This window comes from Otolemur garnettii, unplaced genomic scaffold, assembly GCF_000181295.1.
Source record: "Otolemur garnettii isolate 467f Iridium unplaced genomic scaffold, OtoGar3 scaffold00001, whole genome shotgun sequence".
NCBI classification, from domain to species: domain Eukaryota; kingdom Metazoa; phylum Chordata; class Mammalia; order Primates; family Galagidae; genus Otolemur; species Otolemur garnettii.
The window spans coordinates 55,351,107-55,366,595 of record NW_003852396.1 but is presented as its reverse complement, the minus strand read 5'-3'; positions in this window follow the sequence as shown (position 1 = coordinate 55,366,595).

The window sequence follows — 15,489 nt, the reverse complement described above, 5'->3', positions numbered from 1 at the left end:
GGACAGTGTATTGACTGCCATTCAACTAAAATTACACCACATTTACAAAGCTGTTTTGTAATACAGTAAAACTGTTATAGTAAGTGGTTTGTCTTTGTTTCCATTTGCTTTTAATTAGTGTATTTCAATGTTAATATCAAGTCAATGCAGAGTTTATGGTATGGTATAACATGGAGTATAAAAATAGTTAGGCTTGTATTTTATAATAATTCTTAAGCAGCCAGAAACTACATCCAAAATCTACCAATCCCTGTGGTTGTGGGATAACAGGGTGATTACTGTATATTCAAGAGAGTCCTTTTATGTGCCAGATTGAAATAATCACTTTCAACATATTAATGCTAATTTCACCAATCATTCCCATGTATATTTATTAAGACCTAAGTAAAATAGTGTTTTTTGTGAAGTTTATAATACCAGCTACTTAGACGAGGGAGGAGGATTACATGAGCCCAAGAGTTCAAGTCCATCCTAGGCAATATAGCAAGACTCCATCTCTTTTTAAAAAATTAAATGAGATTATATTACATTTTCCTGTTTTTTAAAAATTAGTTGAACATGTTTCTGTGTGCCTGGATGGTATAGTAATTTTGTTTACATGCCTAAAAGTAGAGTACACACCAAGTGTCACAAACAACAGCTGTGTTATAATGTGGCACATGTGTTCCTGAAACTCATGACACTCTGCAATGAAATCACAGGGTTAGAGGAGGAAAGGGGGTTGGTGGCACAGCACTCAAAAGCTTTGTCATTGGCACGAGGAAAAAAAGACAGGCACCTAATAAAAACAGTAGCCCAGTTTTATACATGTTAAATGTTTAAGAAATGATTAAGTACCACAATAAATATGGCAATTTGCCCAAGAATAAAGTTTTCTTGTGACAGTGTATGTGGAACGGTTGCAGCTTGTGAATTACTGGGAATTGCAGGAAAGAGGGTTATCTGAAATGGAATGGGGATTTATATCACCAGATGTGGATGGCTGTGGCTCACTGTCATGAGGTCAGTTTGTATTACGTGCACTCAAGCTGGGTGGACTTCTCTGTGTTCACGTATTTCATCCGGATGAAACTTTGTGTAAACAAGTACAAAATTGACATGTTAAAATTGCTCCCTAATATATTAGTGGCATAAAAGCAAATTCACACTTTTAAGATAGTTATAGCAAACTGACCATATTAGATAGCTAGGTAGATATAAAATTCTTGATAATCCGAAAGAGATGAGTATTCATGAATGTCTTTTATTTTAAATTGGCCTTTGACTTTTCCTATTTAGATGACTTAAATATTTAAGATAACTGCTCAATAGAAGCCTTGGTGTTAAAGGAGTTGCAAGTTCTAAAAACAGAATAGTCTGACTTAGTTGGAGGCTGACTTTTCCAGACACAAACCTTACAAAGTGTCCCCTCATTTGTGAAGGGGCAGCTAGTCCATATCTCTCAATGAACACCATATAATAGTGAGACCTTTTTGAGCTCTCATCATATGACAAATGTTTTTAATACATTTTTCACATATTCATCAAACAGACCTTTAAAGTAGATGCTACAGTCATGTTGAACATGATAAATATCTACAAATTTTACTCATCAAATAATTTTTTTAGTAATGAAATAAATGTTACAGATCTGTAACTCCTTATTCGATTTCAGATCTCCACAAATTTTCAAAATCAGCTATAATTTTTGGCAATAAAAGCTGACATGCTAATGTGAGACTATTGGTTGGCTTTATCCTACTTGGTGTGAACATTCACAGGTATTTCTCTAGAAATGTTAATTTTTTATTATGGGGCACAGTACATGTATGTTCTATATTGACTTCCTTAAAAATACATATATATATGTGTATATATATGAATTCTAAAACAGCTGCAAGGATTTCAGATAATGGCTTATGAGCAACATATATTTATTCTTCTAATTAAAAATGAAGAGGGAGAAAAAGATGCTTAAGAAAGTTAAATAATTTGCCAAAAATTCCACAGCTGGACTGTGATAGAATTGGGATTTTGAACTAAGGGTGATTTAAAATATTTGCAATTATCCCAAGACTCTACACAGTCCGCATCTGCAATGTGACTAGTCCTGTGTATATGGATAACTATATTAAGAAGCATCTTTACTATAGAAAGCAAAGTCCGATGTTCACCTGTAATATAGTAATTCGCTTTAATCTGGGGGATGAGGATGAGTGAATTGAACTCCAGATTTGTCGGAAAGATTCAGTTAATGCATTTTATAATTAAAAGCAAATATATTTAGTTGACATGGTTTATATTAAAGATAAAAATAATTTTGAGCCAGAGAGAGACCCCATCTCTAACTGGGTGTTGTGACAGGCGCCTGTAGTCCCAGATACTTGGGAGACTGTGACAAGAGAATCACTTGAGCCCAAGTCTTGAGGTTGCTATGAGCTGTGATGCCACGGCACTCTATCAAGGGTGACAAAGTGAGACTCTGTCTCAAAAATAAAATAAAAATAATAAAAATAAAGTATTAGTACATATAGAAAAATATATAGTATCACTGAAGACATTCACAAGTCCTATGAATTGATTTTTCAAGGACTTTATTTCTTTTGCAATCAAAGTATCAAAATATATATTACTTTTTTGCATTTCCACAACTTGTTCATAGGTTGTTACCAGCCATGCAAGGTAAGATAATGTTACAAAATAACTGGCTCGCATCCTGAATCTCTTTTTCTTTTTTTTTTTTTTTTTGAGACAGAGTCTTACTATGTCGCCCTAGGTAGAGTGCTATGGCATCACAGCTCATAGCAGTCTCAAACTCTTGGGCTCCAGTGATTCTCTTGCCTCAGCCTCCCAAGTAGCTGGGACCACAGGTGCCCAGCACAACGCCCAGCTATTTTTTGTTGCAGTTGTCATGGTTTTAGCCAGTGCGGGTTGGGTTCAAACCTGCCAGCCTCGGTTATGTGACTGAAGCCATAACAACCGTGCTACAGGTGTCGAGCCCTGAATCATTTTGTTGTTGAGACCATATTCAAAGTCTGAAAGTACATCCTGGACACTTAAGAAAAAATATAATCTTGTGTTTCAGGAATTAACATAGGGCAATTTGGTTTTAAAATATGTAGAGAGAATTCTAAGTCCATCCTGTCCTGTGACTCCAGCAAAAGGTAGTCATTGATAGCCATACTTCTCAGAGTGAACATTATTTTACAAACAAGTTTAGCCTCGCAAATGGCAACTTCTGCATATCAGCTTCTATGAACTATTGAGAAAGATGGGTTCTGAGATAATTCTCTCACATGTATGCACACAAATGCTCCATGACTGGCAATGGTGTCATGCCCTGATAAACCCATGTAAGCTGATGTAAGTCAAAAATCTATTTAATACACCTAACCTACCCAACATAGCTTATTGTTGCCTACCCTAATTATACTCAGAACACTTACATTAGCCTACAGTTTTGCTAGATTATCTGAACAAAGCCTATTTAATAATAAAGTATTGACTGTCTCCTGTAATTCACTGAATACTGACAGAAAAACAGAGGCAGTGGGGGTTCTCTCACATGCTGGGCAGCAGCGAGCAGCTTGCTGCAGCTCCCAGTCAGCCACATGTTTTAACGATATTTTCAATTAAGGACGGCTTCATTGGGACATCAACCATCATAAGTAGAGGAGCATCTGTCTCTGTGTGCCTAAATCGGTGATAAGACAAAATTAACCACAAGGTATAATTTAAAAAAAAAAAAAAGAAAAGAATTCATTCTCATGATTTCAAACAGATGGAAGGTGAAAGATATCTGTTTGATATAATTGAAAAGATTAGTGCCATGAGAGAAAAACAGTTCTATGATCAGAATTTTGGACAAAAATACTGTTCTCAGTTTCATTTTTCATCCCTGTAAAATATAAATTCCCTTTGTAAGTCACTTCTCAAATAAGAAATATTGGAAATCCTTTCTAACACCACCATTTTCTGCACACATCTCTTTCCCATTCTCCTGTTCAGGTGGCTATTTCAGAATCAGTGTGTTGGGTGGCGCCTGTGGCTCAGTGGGCAGGGTGCTGGCCCCATATACCAAGGGTGGCAGTTTCGAACTCGGCCCCAGCCAAACTGCAACAAAAAATAGCCGGGTGTTGTGGTGGGTGCCTGTAGTCCCAGCTACTTGGGAGGCTGAGGCAAGAGAATCAGCTAAGCCCTGGAGTTGGAGGTTGTGAGCTGTGATGCCACAGCACTCTACCAAGGGTGATAGAGTGAGACTCTGTCTCTAAAAAAAAAAAAAAAAAGAAGAAGAAGAAAGAATCAGTGTGTCTTTTTTTTTTTTCTTTTCTGAGACAGGGTCTCACTCTATTGCTCAGGCTAGAGTTCAGTGGTGTCATCATAGCTCAGTGCAATCTCAAACCTCTGGTCTCAAGTGATTAGCTTGTAGTCCCAAATAGCTGGGGACTTCCTTAGGTTGACCACCTCCGTATGTTGACCAGTTTGTTACAGTCCCTTTGGTGGTCAACTTACAGAGGTTCTACTGCATTATATAAATGGAATAGGGTAGTATATGACCTTTTGAGATTCGAAATTTTTCTTCCTTACACTCTTCTATGCAGAAGAAAAATTTTCTCCATCTTTACATATTTTTCATTTACCTATGAAATAGGAACTTTATCCAACATTTTCTCTCTGGGAACAGAGAAATTTCTTTCTCCACTTTCTTATTCCCCTTTCCCTAAAGAGAAGTGATTTATCTAATCTGGGATAGTAAAATACCATCCTACTGTCCCACATTGCTCTGCCGCCTTGGGTTGAAGTGTAGAACGTTACCACTCTATTTCACATATGGCCAGCCCTCTCGCTGTATTCTCTTGAAGCTCTGCTTACACCTCACAGCCTGTTTCCCTCATTTTTACTTCCATGTAGTAAACAGCTGCAGTCGGGACACAGGTCAAGAGCCCCCCAGGCCTCATCTTGGCATTTCCATTCTTGGTCATTTATGTTCAAAGAGTATTGAGTAGGCCATGTTCCTTTACAGGGTTGGCTAGATAAGAACTCCAAGCTTTAAACTGGGCGGTAAATAGTAGAAAGCCTATGCTTTGTTAGTATTTTCTTCTAAATCTTGGCTTACTGCAGCCTCCTACTCTTGGCTCAAGTGATCCTCCCAGCTCAGACTCCCAAGTTGCTCAGAGTGTAAGTAACTGGCACCACACCCAAATGGTTTTATTTTTTTGATTTTGTAGAGAAAGAGGCTTGCTGTGTTTCCCAGGTTGGCTTTGAACTCCTGGCCTCAAGGAAGCCTCCCATCCTGACCTCCCATGTGTTACATGTATTACAACACAAGTAACAGTGCTAGGGTTATATGTGTGAGCCACCACACCCAGCCTTAAGTTCTTTCTATAAATAAACTGAAATTTCTTTTTTTTTTTAGAGACAGAGTTTTCACTTCATCACCCTCAGTAGAGTGCCATGGCATCACAGCTCACAGCAACCTCCAACTCCTGGACTTAGGTGATTCTCATGCCTCAGCCTCCCGAGTAGCTGGGAATACAGCTGTCTGCCACAATGCCCAGCTATTTTTTTTGTTGTTGCAATTTGGCGGGGCCAGGTTTGAACCTGCCACCCTCATTATGTGGGGCTGGTGCCCTACCCACTGAGCCATAGGTACCGCCCAAAATTTCTTTTGAGTGATCACTTGAACTCTAATTTGTTTATATCCACTCACTTCCCTTTCTTTCCTTCTCTTATGTATATATAAATAAATACATATACATAGGCTCAGCACCTGTGGCTCAAGCGGTTAAGGCACCAGCCATATACATCTGAGCTGGTGGGTTCGAATCCAGCCTGAGCCCACCAAACAACAATGACGGCTGCAACCAAAACAAATAGCCAGGCGTTGTGGCGGGCTCCTGTAATCCCAGCTACTTGGGAGGCAGAGGCAGGAGAATTGCTTGAGCCCAGGAGTTGGAGGTTGCTGTGAGCTGTGATGCCACAGCTCTCTACCCAAGGCAACAGCTTGAGGCTCTGTCTAAAAAAAAAAAAAGAAAAATGCATACATATAATCCCATGTATCATGACGTAAAATATTGTCTTCTGAGTTTCTGGATGTAATTGTTCCCTATGCACAGCTAACCCATAACTATATTATTCAATTCCATGTGACTTCACCTACTAAGTACCTATCCTCAACTTTTCATCCCATCTCAAACACACCTTTATTATAATGACCAATGCTACCATATTTTGTTTTACATTTCTTACATTAATGTAACATGCTTTTCACATTGCTATTTTCACTTATGTATCTTTTTAAATTCCACACATCTTCCCTCATAAGTATTCTTCTCTATTTTCCTAATGCACTTAAAAAAAAAAAAAAAAGCTAAGAGTTAGTATCAATGGGGCTTGCAGTCCCCTGCCTGCCATTGCCAGCACATGAGCAGCAAAGCCAGGAGAGCTGTGCATGGTGGTGGAAGGTAGCACACCTACTGGTGGTCACAGTAACACAGGCTATGTATTTTGCCATTCTCCCTGCCGACTTTTCCAAAATCAGTGCTTAATACAAGCTAATGCTTCTGCCAAAATCATCTATTTGGCTGTTAATTTGCTACAGCCACCCTGAGACTTTCCCACTAGAGTATAAATCATTCAAACAATTTGGTGTTTATACTGTTGAAAGCTAAAAGTCCACGATCCTAACTCTTGCTTTCAAAGCCTATAATGAGCGAGGCTTCCTTTTGGTTATCTTTTCTCTTTTAGAGCAGTGACCAAGCCTAATTAGCTCTTTGTAATACCCGGCCAGCCAAAGGTACTCTCTTAAATACTTGATGATCTTGATTCTTGAAGAAATGTGCCTTTGCTATCCTCTCCTTAATGGGATGAGCTAAAAGACAAATCTTGAGAACTGACTGAATTAAATAAACTTTGTACAGGTGAATTTTAGCACTTCTTTGTAATCAGTACGATACTTTTTCATTCTTATAACAATGGATTTTCCTAGAGAGGCTGCTGCTTCATGCCTGTATGTTTCATTTGGCAGGAGGTATGGCGTGATGAACTTGGATTTTTATGCAGTAGTCATCATCGCTCCTTAAATTGACTCATTTTCCCTCGCCAAAAAAAGAAATTATGGATAACAATTCGTGATAATAAACATCTTTTGTAGGTATTGGATAGGTTTCATCATCTTTATTTCCCACTATTGGAAGTTAATTTTTAACCAAGGGTGGTGGGAAGTGATAGCTGTCAGAATTAGTTGGAACGCATTTCAAAATTCTCCATCTGTCAGTAGTTCAGCATCATTGCTCATAGACGAAAGATGATGCAGTTGATTTGATAGAAATGACATTTCCAGGTGAAATCCATTTATGAAGTAAATGAATTCCCAGTCATGACCTTAATGACCATTAAGGAGAGTCCCTCAGCAGCCAAAAGTAAGCTGCGAAGGGAAGATGAGTGCAAATACTCATTTTGCATGTACCAGATATGCAAATGTTCTAGTTTCCCCCCCAAAATTCATTTAATGCTCATTTAGAAATGCACACCCAAAAGGACTTGATATTTAATTCTTTTATAAACTGTAAACACATCACAGTGGTATTTGGATATCTTACAGACTTTGTCTGTAAACAGAAGTTGCTTCAAGGCATGTTCCAGATACTTGCTGGTACAAAATTTTAGATGCTTAACAAGTTCTTCCAATGAATGCCAATAATTTTTAACATTTGGATGGAAAAGCACATTTAGTACAATGAATGTTATCTGTATTTACCTTTTAGTGGCCATCATAAGGGCCATCTGTAGAACACATTTGCAAATTAAATCCTGAACTATAGGGAGCTCCTTGAAACACATCTATGCCTAAAACACACATTTAAATGAAAATTAATGATTCTACAGCCTATCATATTAACTAATGCCAGATGGAATGTAACATAATATTGCACAACTTAGCATGACTCAGCAATCCAAGTGGCATGGATTTAGAATATTGAAAGTGGCATGAGAAATAAAATTGCTGGGGTTGGGAGAAAAAAGGAAACCTGTTTCTTCAGACTATTATATATTGTTGAAGGCAGTTTCAGTATTTTTTACTCACCTGGAACAATATAGACCTTTTATATTTAAACATGTCTCTTTGTAAAAAGGCCAATTCACCTGTTCAGATTTGTACATTTAGAAGTATTCATAACTGGTAAAAATATCGAAGTAAATGAAAAGAATTGTTGATACAACCATGAAACTACCTGTACTTTAGATGAAAACAAAAAGATGAGTAGGAAAACACCTGTCGTGAATATTCGTGAGTCAATCCCAGACTTTGAAAACTTAACATTTGGGGTCTTATAAAATTAACTTACATATGAAGAGTTTAATGTCATTTATGTTTATTTTACTTAACGAAAATCAAAGCCAAGAGTCTACTATGTTGTATAACCATAAAACCATAAATGTTGGTCAAAATCCATTGGCTTGTGAACAGTCAAGCTTTCATTTCCTAGGAGTGAACCTTTCTACTTAGAGTATGAAAGACAGGAAAGACATCATTTAATTTAAAAGGAATAAACCAGTAATTTCCTATCTCCTTGCATTTAACTATTCAACTTGTGTAATGTTCATGGCAAGACTGTAAGCTCTTTGAAATCCAAGGTCACGTTGCTGTTGTTCACCCTTGTTCCCCAGTACCTAACTAAGCACTTTGTCCTATGCTAGTCTGTGTTTAGGAAATTCGATGTGAGGCCCTACTATGGTTCCTGTTGGCAATTGCCAGAAGGAAGCAAATTGCTTAGTCTAGAGGAACACAATTCAAAGGCTGTACAACTAGCAAAGTGAATTTTCTTCTTGCCTACCAATTAAAAAGTAAGTTATTTCTTACCATTATCTTGTGAAATGTATTCTGACTCCTCCAGAGTGGCCTGGGTCATATGTTTTATATCTCTCAGGTAGTGAATGAGTCACGTAACTTGAAAGGTGTATGCCATTTCCCCTTTGTGTGGGCAGAGGGATACGTAGCTATGCCATTCTTGGCAAAACTTTCAATGTAGCCCTAAATATAGAGGGTTGTTTTTTTTTTTTAAAGATAAGTTTTTTGCTGAAAATTTTTAAATCACATCTTAACATACTAGACTTTCCAATAATGTCAAGATTATGAAATAATAACCCAGAGTTATAACTGTAGTTGTTTACTTGGTATTTTTAGCTAAAAATAAAGAACTCTTTTTCTTTTGCTGAATTGAAACTCATATAACATATCCAGCAGGCAGCTCATTAATCCTTTGTAAATTTATCCTCTCAATATATTTAAAAGTCTAGGTTTTTGACTAAGTCCCACATTCCCACATTCCTACATCTGTTGATTTATAGGAAAAAGAGAAAGAAAATCACATTTTATATATAAATAAAATGTTTCATTTTTTGTGAGTGGGATTCTGATTGAATTATACTATCTCTAACTGGCCTGTATAAGCTCAACCAGAGTTAAGCATTAGTGCGATCTGGCCATCTGAACTGGGATTTAGACGTTTTAAAGGAGTTTTTTATTTAAAGCCTTTTTGATGTTGACCCTGTAAAGAAAACTCTATGTTCTTCTTTGAAAGGAGAACTCCTTGTTTCTCTCTAAACTGGGAACACTTCACTACGCTCTCAATACTTCACTTTGACACAATACGTGTGGAGGTTTTTCCCACGCTAACCAATTCTCCGACTCTGGGCACCAACTGGGTGTCCTACAATTCAGTTATGACACTGACTACCTGGGGTTGGTGGAGACCCCTCAGCTTAAGGGTTCGGTCCAACAAGAGTGCTTTCAGACACCAGTCACAAGTAAGGGACCCCATGTTATGTAGGCAACTATTCAACTTGACTACACGTTGGGGGTTCCCGTGACCCCCTCCGCAGGTCAGATAATTCGCTGCCATAGCTCACAGAACTCAGGGAAACACTTTGCTTACGTTTATCTTGTCAACCTAAATAGCAGAGAGAGACTCTGTAAAAGAAAATTGTACTTATTTAGGAACAGGGAGTAGGCATGCCATAGTAAACTATGTGTGTAGCAGGGTGGTAAAGGAAAACAAACCTTTTTTAAAAACCGAGAAGAATTACGTAAGTGTTTTGAGATAATTATCTTTGGCTGCAAAGATTAATAAACAAGGGTGATGCCAGTCTCAGATAAGACAAGCAGTTGCTAGGCAGATGTCCTCACAGAAATATTTGGTATGCAAGTTTGCAGTAACCTTTGGGTAAGGTTGCAGTTTTTGCAGAATCTTTTATGAGAGTTTTTATCAGGCATTTATGCATGCAAACCCTCTCTTCATAGCATCCCTCTAATAGAGTATAGCTCTGTCAGAATTTTTTTTTAACAAAAGTGACTCCATCTTGATTCTGATGACCTTCTCATTTCACCCTTTCGATCATTGTTTTTCTCCAAAGGCATCACTGATCAGTCATCCTGTAATTAGGTTTTGATTGTCCCTCAGTGCTGGGATGGACCCACCCTAGTTTGTAAGTCTGGTCCCACACTCGAGAGAGTGATTGGTGGCTAGGACACAGTGTCAACACCCTACCCTTTCAGCCACATTGAGCAACACAGGAGTTTTCAAGAGAGTAGCTCTTAAGGCCAAGTCTGCCTGAAACCCGTTATAAAGTTCAATTTTGTCTGTGCTGTACTCTTTTGCTATCATCTCAAAGTGGTGGGCCAGCACTATTATGTTAGAAGTTGTACTTCTGCACATATTTGATAAGCAACGGAACAAAGTTTTAAAAAGAAAAACACAAAGTAAAATTAGTAGTAACATGACAATCCCAGTTTGCATAATGGTTTTAAGCCATGAACCTAGGTTTAAAAGCAATCAATTGAATAAATCAAATAACTATTTTTCCTGCCAGCCAAGTGAAGAAGGCAGGCATTAAGATGTGTCAGTCTTATTAGTACCCAAAGTCTTGTTCCAATGACTTGGAAAAAGCTGTCTACAGCATGAAAGCAGCACTTTATTTTACTGGTGTGCAGATGGAATGTCAGTGGTTAACGTAATGGGCAGTTTGGTGAATTTCTTCGGCGGCCCATATATATCCAACAGAAGACTTGTTCTTTAAAATTTATCTAGTTTTAGGCTGGGTGTAGTGGCTCACGCCTGTAATCCTCACACTCTGGAAGGCCAAGGCAGATGGATTGCTTGAGCTGCAGAGTTTGACACCAGCCTAAGCAAGAGCAAGACCCCATTGCTGCTAAAAATAGAAAAACTATCTGGGTGTTGTGACAGGCACCTGTAGTCCCAGCTACTCGGGAGGCTGAGGCAAGAGCCCACGAGATTGAGGTTACTGTGAGCGATGATGACACCATGGCACTCTGCCAAGGGCAACAGAGTGAGACTATCTCAAAAACAAATAAATAAAATAAAATTTATCTAGTTTCAGCATACAGGGCTTTAGCAACAGCAGTTCCTGTTTTGGGTAATTTCATGAAAGAAATTTGAATTGGAGGAATACTGAACAATTCAGGATCTAGTCAAGTGTCTAGTCAGGATCTATCTAGTTAGATAACAAAAATTTGAAAACAATACACAGAACTACAATCTAGTAACAAGTATATTGTAGCTTTCCTTTAGAAACTTAACTTTTTCTTTCATTGATCACATAGGAATCTCAGATTTAAAAGCCTCATGATGCTCAGCTCCCATAGCTCCCCAGCCACATACACTGGGGTTGGCGGGTTCAAGGCCTGCTGAACAACAATGACAACTATAACAAAAAAATAGCCAAGCATTGTGGTGGGCACCTGTAGTCTCAACTACTTGGGAGGCTGAGGCAAAAGAATAGCTTAAGCCCAAGAGTTTGAGGTTGCTGTGAGCTATGATGCTATGGCACTCTACCAACAGTGACATAGTGAAACTCTGTCTCGAAAAGTGAATAAATAAATAAATAAATAAATAAGCCTCCTGAGGCTAGGAAGCCAAACCAAAGCAGACTTTAGACTTTATCTACAGTGTTAAGGTTCCTGAGCCTGCCAGAAAGTGATGATTTGGGGGGTTTTTTAGAGACAGAGTCTCACTTTATTGCCCTTGGTAGAGTGCTGTGGAGTCACAGCTCACAGCAATCTCCAACTCCTGGGCTTAGGTGATTCTTCTGCCTCAGCCTCCCAAATAGCTGGGACTACAGGTGCCCGGCACAATGCCCTGCTATTTTTTGTTGCAGTTTGGCTGGGGCTAGGTTTGAACCCTCCACCCTCGGTATGTGGGGCCAGCACCCTACTCACTGAGCCACAGGTGCCACCCCAGTGATGATTTTTATCTTACTCACTTGTGAGGCTGGGAACCCTTGAAGCCAGGCATCTGTGCTCAAATATTATATTTTCGTCAAATGTTTCAAATTGTATCCTGCTATGAAGAGAGAGCATTTTTTAATTGGAATTATGCAATTAATCATATTGCTATAAGAAAAAGCAAATGCTTCCATCTTTGTTTACAAAAGTATACTTTACTAAATCGCTGTAAACTATAAACAGCTTAAGAATGAAAATTTCCTTAGATCTGGAAAACAAAACATTTATGTAAATAACCAACAATATTTCAAATGAAAGTCATAAAAGCATTATTAGTTATTCTGTCTTATGTAATTCATTTTTGTCTTGTTCAATCATAATTAGGAATTTTGTGAACCCATCACTTTCTTTATTAGAGCTTTGAAAAAGTTTTATTTAGTCCCTTAATCCTAAAGGTGTTAGAAACCTGTATTTGGGACAGTGCCTGTGGCTCAAAAGGGTAGGGTGCCGGCCCCATATGCTGGTGGTGGGTTCAAACCCAGCCCTGCCTAAAAAAAAGAAAAAGAAACCTGTATTTCAGAGTATATTTTTGGAGCCTTTTCCATGAATCTGATTGTGAATGCTTTTAGGGAATTGTACAATAGTGACTGTGGATAACAAAAAGTTAGAATAGCCATGGTTAAAAATCGGACTGAAATTCACTATTACCAGCAATGGACACACACATACACAAAAAAAATTAGTTATTTTTTTTTTGTGTGGCATACAACATAATACCCAGAATTATGACTGATAGCATATTAGATTTCTGAGGGTTTTGTATAATTTTAGAACATTTATATCAACAGCATACCCATAAATGTAACTGAGAGAAGACTCAGCATCACTTGTCATTTGACAGTGTTTCCCACACAATTTACCAAACAAGTCTAATTGTTTATTATCTCCATAAGATGAGAGAGAAATTCTTTAAGACTCTCCAGGGGCCTAATTGGAAAATCTCCAATTAGGAAGTTAATTCTATGTCCAGAAGACTTAATTTATAATTTCAACATCGAGAATACCTGTCAAAGATGGCAAGAAGGTCAAAACACTTGGTCAAAACAAGATTGCAAGATTCTTACTTTCGTTCATTTAACCAAAGTAAGAATCAAAAGACTTTAAAAGCAATACAGAAAGTTACTTGGATGTAGAACGCTTAACCATTTCAAAGCTCAGTTTTCCTAACCCAATAAAGATAACACGGGAAATTATTTTGCTAACACATAAATTCTTTGTTTTGTTAGGCCTGTTGCCAGAAAAAGTAAAGAAAAACTTCCTGCAGTGAGATTGCATCTTCTTACGGGAAGCCCATTTAGATAACTGGGAAGTTGAACCTGATGAAAAGGGTACTTGCATTTAACTAGATACGGGAAGAGGGTGTCCAAGGTTAGGTGCTAATTATAACCATTGATCACACCCAAAATTCCTTTTGTAAACTTATCTTTCACAAACCTTATTACAACTCATTTAGACATTTGGCAACATGTTTCAACTTTCTATTTTGCCCTATATAAGCTGTTGTTTTACTTCAGGACAAAAATTCACCACACCATATACTTCTCATATGAAATTATTCTTTTTCCTTTTTAACCTACCTTGCCAAAAATACATCTTCATACCTATAACTTTAATCACATTTCTCTCTCCTACTTACTAGTTTCTTTCTCTCTTGTTTTTATTTCCTTCCCAAATTTATATTTTGAATGTTTAAATAACCTCTCAGTTAGATTAAATTATTTTTCTCAATAAAAAGCACATTTTTATTACAATATGTTTTATAATGTGCCTCTCTTATAATTTTTCTTTCATTGAAAATACATCTTTTGGTACACTTTATGTGTAGAATTATATATAATATTGGTTTTAAATCTTACCATCTTTAATTTTTAACAAGCAAGTTTGAACTGTCACATATCAATATTTTATAGATAAGAGCCATTTTATTATTATTGGAAAAGTGTTTCTCCACAATTTTTACTAATAGATCGAAATATGTTTAGGCATTTTATAAAATTTAAGAAGCCAAAACAAACTTATACTTATGTTCAGCAATTTATGTTTTCATTTTTATCTTATTTGGATATGATGTAGACATCTAATGAGTTATCTATTACTTAATTTAAAACAATATAACTTTTTAAATAAATAAAATAAAATAATATAACTTTAAGACTTCAGATCATGTGAAAAGTTTATTTATAAAAATTTACTTCGGGCAGCGCCTGTGGCTCAAGGAGTAGGGTGCTGGCCCCATATACTGTGGGTAGCGGGTTCAAGCCTTGCCCCAGCCAAAGCTGCAAAGAAAAAAAAATTTACTTCGTTTTCATATACCTAATTTATTCATTTTACATACAAATTATATAACAATTATATCTAGATGAAAATTGAAATATTAGACAAAGCTAGACATATTCCACTTTATTTTCTTGTTAACCATTCTTATATTCTGTGAATATTAAGTGTGTAAGAAAGAAACTTTAAACTCAATCTATGGTATTTTGCTGATAACTCAAAAGACACAACTGTTTTAATTAAACCAATGATATCAAATTAGCCTTAAAGAATTTCACAAAAAAGATCTTCTGTTTTAGGCTAGATTTATAGTTTCCTAAAGTTTGTGTCAAGCTCTTACTACTTAAAACATCTAGCAGAGAAAAATGTAAATCTTTTTTTTTTTTTTTTTGAAGCAGTCTCACTATGTTGCCCTCTGGTAGAGTGCTGTGGCATCACAGCTCACAGCAACCTCAAACTCTTGGGCTTAAGTGATTCTCTTGCGTCAGGCTCCTAAGTAGCTGGGACTATAAGCACCCACCAAAATGCCCAGCTATTTTTTGTTGCAGTTGTCATTGTGGGTTAGCTGGCCCAGGCCTGGTTAGAACCTGCCAACTTTGGTGTATGTGGCTGGTGCTGTAACCACTGTGCCAAAAAAGGTAAAACTTTCTAACCAGCAAACCCAAGCAAAAACGTATGCTGAAAACTTTGAAAAAGTTTCAATTTTACTAATAATTTTAAAACCAGTATATTAAAGATGTAAGTCATAGGAACTAAAAGACATATGGGTTTGTTTTCATATAGTTTATATAAGCATTCATTTATTTAAGCCAATCTGAATAGAATTCCTTAGGTTTCTAGCTGACTATGCCAGATTTTATAATGTAGTCACAACATATTACATAATATTTGTACATATGCATAAATATACATAAATCTATCAATATACACAC